A 5,903-nucleotide genomic window follows, 5' to 3' on the forward strand; every position below is an offset into this window, starting at 1 on the left:
GAAAAAAAGCGAATAAAAGTTTAATAAACGTGTGCTGTGTTGTGGATGACTTTGTGACGACCTCTGTTGCAAATGGCCTATGCATGCGGAATAATGGTCTCCTTGCAGAGAGGGAAATAGCTTAGTGCTATCATCGTTGCCTCGGTAACCATCAGAGTCCCCATCTAGCAAGAGAGAAATGAGTTATGAAAAGGCTTGAGTGAAGAAGGGATTAACACATGATCCCAGGGACAGTGTGTCAATCAAAATCAACTGAGAAATTACACTGCTCTATTTGAGAATTTCTCCGGAACCCGCATGGTAGTGGAGTTGGGTGCGTATTTTTTTTCCTCTCTCTCTTTTTTTAATTTGAGAAAGAAGGGGAAAGTATCATCGTGATTATTCTTCATGACTATCATGGAGAATTACACTGAGGGAGGGAAGGGATCACAAAAAGGAGGGGTATTTAAGGAGACAGGTGCCCCCACCCCAGCCCAGCACATCTGGGCACCTGGCTCTTGCGCCCCTCTCGGTCCCTCCCTGCGGTACCTCCTGCCTCCCGGGGGGACCTCTGTTCCGCAGCCCGAGTCCTCCCCGGCATCCAACTGCGGGGCACGCGCCCGTTGCTCGGCCCCAAAGGGACCCGGAGCTGCGCCCCGGGGGCGCGGAAGGTGCGGGGAGAGGGGATGAGGGAGGACAGTGAGCAGCCGGTCCTTGGCAGCAAACCCTGTCGGCTGTCCCCAGCCTTGGTTGTCTTGATGTTCCGCTCAGCGCTGGGGAAATAAATCGAACCTGGTGCACACCCCTCCCCCAGGTTGTAACACAACCGTCCCCGTCAAACACACACACGCCCAAGCACGCAGACCTTGCACACGTGACATGGGGGTCTCAACAACAAACAAAAAAAAGACCTTACGGCGCGAAGAAGCGGGCTTTGGTTAATCGATTTCAAACACGCATGTGGTGAGGCTCAGTGACCCCCTCCGCGCAGAGGCTGAGTCCGCTTGGACTTCCGCTCTGGCGCTTGAGTCAGGAATTTTGACATAAACCTCAGTCCGCTTCCGCCCCACCTACCCCAAGAGAGGGTGTACCCCTTTTCCAGCCACCCCCCAAAAAAGAGAGAGACGATTCTCTTTTGGAAATACCTGAGAAGCACAAGACTCTGGAAGGGACGCATAAGGACCTGGGTCTGCTGGAATAGGAGAACGGGGGGCCTCCCTCGGGGGTGACCCCGGGATAATCACTGGGTCCCAGCTGCTGAGCACTGGGGTTCGGCTGGAGGTGGGGAAGCTCAGTGGCTCTCTCTACCCTGGTTTCTGGCCAGCCCCAAGAGCCAGGCTGGGGGTGGCACCAGGTGCCCAGGTTGACAGGGGTCGGGATAGCAGAACCCGCACTCCCTGTTTCCTGCCAAAGCCCACAGCCTACTCTTTCTCCCAACAGGAAGAGACCTCGCCATTTTCTTGTCAATTCCCTCCATTAGCGGATGGGGAAACTGAGGCCTGGAGATGACGAAATTACTAGCCACCCATTGACAGGGACGAGGTTAGAGCCCAGTTTTCTAAACTTCGGTGTCTAAACTTCAGTTTGGAAAATTGGCCCTATTTAAAAGACAGAAAAAGTTTTAAGGAAACTTTTCTCAAACTGAGAGCCTTAAGTTTGTCCCGGGAGGGGCCAGGGCTGGAGAAGGGGGCTGGCTTGTGGCTCAGGCCAGCTTAGTCTGGGCCCTCTTCTCTGGGTGTCCAGCGCTCCCCTCTGCCACTTCATTCATTCATTCATTTATTCCTTCACCCTCCCTCCGCCGCCTCCCCTTCCCCGCGGAGTCACACGGGTTTCCAGTGCTGAGGCCCCAATGGTTAACTCAATCGCCCTGACCCCGGCGCTATTTGATATTTGCCTCCTTGACACTCATTTAGGAGCTCGCAGCGGTAACGCAGACATTGGACAAGTCCAGCCTGAAACCGAAGCCTCTTGAAAGGGGGGAGACGGGGAGAACCTGATAGCTGGAAACTCGTTTTCTCCAAAGGCTTTCGGGACATTTTAGACCGGCTCCGGGTCCGCGGAGCGCCAGGGCGCCGCCAGTGCGGGTGTAAACGTTAAATGTTAGCTATTTGTTCCAATGATTGGCATGAAAATCGACTCTTTCTTGTCTTCTTTTTTTCCTCCTTCTCCCTCTTTCCTTTCCTTTCTCCCTCTCCCCCTCCGCATTCCCACAAATACTAATCCAACCAGTGGCTCCTCCAATGCTCCTTCCCCTCCTACCAGGCGCCACCCAAGTCCGAAAAACTCCAGATCTGGAGAAAAATAAGAAAACAACAATGACAATCCGGCCGGAGCCAGGGCCGCGGGGAGGGGGCAACCTCTCCTGGTTTTGCTCCGCTCCTGGAGGCGACACCGTTCATCTGCCACCGACCCACTGCCTCCTCTTCTTCAGTTTCTTGTATCATTTTTATTTTTCTCTTCTCTTACTTTTTTTTTTTTTTTTGGGGGGGGGAGGTTATTGCTTTTAACTGGGCTGGAGAGAATGAAAGTGTCCGTAGCATAGTAGGAATTCAGGAGTGCAGGGCTCTCTATTAACGAGAGACAAACAGATGAGCAGATAAGGTAGTCACCTGGTTTCAAAAGTTCCAGTTTCTGCTTAAAGGGAGCAAAGGACAGAGACGTCTCACTCAGAGAGTGGCAGTTATGCCTCTCCAGAAAGGGAGGCAGGCCCCGCAGTTGAGGCTGGCCACAAACCCCACTTCCCACACCCTCATCTGTCCACTGTCCAGTCCCTACTCCCAATCGCCCCTAACCCCACTCCCGTAGTCTCTAAGTAATAACATGTTTATCCCAGGCTCTCCCATTCCAAGAGGCTGGTCCAGCCTCTCCCATCCCCACTCCACCCTCCTTTTCCATTTATCTTATTTGTCCTGTCACTCCCCATAGCTTCTTCCAATGTAATCTTTCCAAACTCTGATTAGTAGAAGCTTCATTCTCTTCACTCACGCTTTTCCCCCAAGCCCCCTCTCTCCGTTTCTCTCTCCTTCTTAAAAGATTTTTGGAGCAGGGAAGATAAGATATGCAATCCTCTATCGGGAATCCTGTGATATTAAAGATCAAACGTAGCATCAATGGAAGACCAAATGCAGGGGGAAACAAAAGGGGGAGGCTGGGAGATGCTCATCAGCTAATTACAGCTGCAAATATTATGCAAATTTATCTTGGCACAGAAATGGAGACAGCGAGTTTAAGTGCGGAGATAATGCCGGAAAATTGAATGTTCATCTGGGCATGGGAAACGGCCCAGTAGGCTCCACTGGTCTGTTGCATCTAGGGAAGCACCGTTTTTATGCTCCTATCAGATCATCCGCACTTCACTGGTTGGGGCTGAGAAATTAATATTACTTATAATTGATACTTGAAATTCTTGGAGTGATGTGTCATAAAGAGAGGGAAGAGAGGAAGGGAGGAAAAGGGAGAGGGGAAAAGGAGAAAAGAAGAGAGAGGAAGAAGAGGGAAGTCACATATTATTGAATACAGAATTGGAATCTGAAGTCTGAAGTCTGAAGTCCACTGTGCTGAGGCCAGAACGAACTGGAAGAAAAAGGAGAAAATATCCCAGCCAGGACCTGGGATATTTTCTGGGTCTCCCTCTACCACCACCTAAAACATGAAATATCTTTATGATCAAGATTCAAGCTTTAAAAAAAAGAAAAAAAAGAAATTGATAATTATTTGGCTGCCTACTTAACTTGAGAGTGTAGGACAGGGTCAGGAGTTGAGACTTGAACTCAACTCATGAGTTACTTAAATGAGAACCCTGGGTTACCCCAGGGGAGGAAAACTGTGTGGCTGACGGGTGTGACCACTCCAGGCTGCTCTTTTGGATCCAAGCAGAGGGAGGGCAGGGTGCTTTGCTCTATGGAACCTCACCCCTGCCTCGGCCCCAATCAGACCCATTTCCTCCATCTTTACTGGCCCATGTCAACCTTCTTCAAACTACTCAAGAACTATATGGGAAATTACACTCCCAGGAAATAAACTCCAGATCCTCACACTTCAGGAATAAATATTCTTAAGTATGGGGGAGAAGGGAGACAATGGGAACTACAGTGAACAGAGAATAATTCTTTAAAAAAAAAAAAAAAAAAGTCCTCCTCCCATCTCCCAGTACAAAATCTGCTGCAACTTAGGGAAACAGGGAGAATTTCAGACTCGCATTATTCGGTGCAAGCCATCCAATTACCAGAAAATTATGATCTGACGTCAAGAGGAACAATTGGAGAACGAATATTTATGAATCTCCTCTCAGTGGTTTGCATATTTGCAACGATTGTTTAATCCAAGCAACCAGAAAGTAATCAACAGGCACAAAAAGCTTAAAGAGCAAATTACCAATGACTCCTGCCCCTTCCACTTCCTGAAGCTGGGAGATTCTGGTGCTGTCAGTGGTTGGGAGGACACTCCCCGTACAGCCTTGGATTCTGAAATCCATCCTGCAAGAAGCAGCCAGTAAAGCCTGTTGCATTGAGGTGGCTTTTGTTCCTTTGGCATTAGGGTAAAAGACAAAAGAAACAAAAATGCCAATGATTGGTCCTAATTAACCTTTAAATGAGATATGTACCCTCTTCTCTCTAACTCTAAAATGGAGGGAAGTTGATGAGGGTAGGTGTGGGGTGGGGTCTAGGAGCACCCTCTCACCCTTGAGATCTAATTAGAGGAAACCTATGTATTCTGCTTGTGTTAATAGACAAAGCCAGGACAGCTGTAGATCGATCGATCGATCTATCTATCTATCTATCTATCTATCTATCTATCTATCTATCTATCACACACACGCGCACACACACACACATGCATATTCTTATAAAAACGAGCAATAAACATGGAGAGGAACCAGGAATTGATTTTTTTTTTTTCTTGTTTACTTGGAATGGGGCTGGAGTGGGCAGCAGTTAAGGTGGGGTTGTTGTGGGGGGGCGAGCTCTGGTGAGGAGAGAGAAAGTCTCAGAAAAATTAACATTATTGGTATCTTTCTATATAAAGATGCAAATGGCATTTTATCTTAACTTGGCCCTGTGCTTTAGTCAGTGTTTATGATTAATTATCTCCTTTTTCATAAAAATAAATCATGTTAAAAATTAGGATCTCCACGCTGGGGAGAAACTAAGCACTGGTTTCAGGTCGATCTTGTTAATTTCAGCCTGAAATTGACACACTAATTAAAGAGCAGCGTGGTAAAGCAGGAGCAGGCAAGATTAGACCCAGCTCTTTTTTTTTTTTTTTTTTTATCAGATCTACCTTATATTTTCCCAATTAAAAACTGCAAAAAGCAGTTTCATTGCCCCAGGATAAAAAATAAGGGCCCCCTTTTCACAACATGGGCCATCACTTTCTACCATCAGATTCATTGTGATGTATTAGATGCAATAAATTATCCCATGTAACAAAACATCGGGAGCTGAAAGGCAGATAATCTGGAAAGCAGAGATAAGGATTCATTATTCCAAATCATTATGAATCCAACGTTGCCTCTGACTTCTTTCTTAATCAGCTCCTCTGATCCTGGATATGTGAGCAGCACAGATAAGGAAAGAGTCGTTTATAATTCTCCACCTCGTCTAATATTTTAAAATAAAGTCAGAGGCAAGAAAACGCCATAAAACACTGGTGAGCAGGCAAGCGCCGAATGAAAAATCACTTCCATGTTATTATATCCACAGTAAGATTTAATTAAAATTCTCCACGTCCACGTGCTTTATTTTCAGATAGGATTTTTTCCCATCACGTAATAATTGATAGGAATTTGCAAACGGGGCCATTTATTTAGGGCGCCTGGGTGGAAAAGGTCTGATTTTTTTTTATTATTTTTTTAAATTTCCAGTCACTGCTTTTGAAACTTTCATTTGCGACGTCCATAGTTCCAGACCACCTAGCCCCCCCTC

Source organism: Colobus angolensis, unplaced genomic scaffold (genome assembly GCF_000951035.1).
Source record: "Colobus angolensis palliatus isolate OR3802 unplaced genomic scaffold, Cang.pa_1.0 Scaffold321, whole genome shotgun sequence".
Taxonomy (NCBI): Eukaryota; Metazoa; Chordata; class Mammalia; order Primates; family Cercopithecidae; genus Colobus; species Colobus angolensis.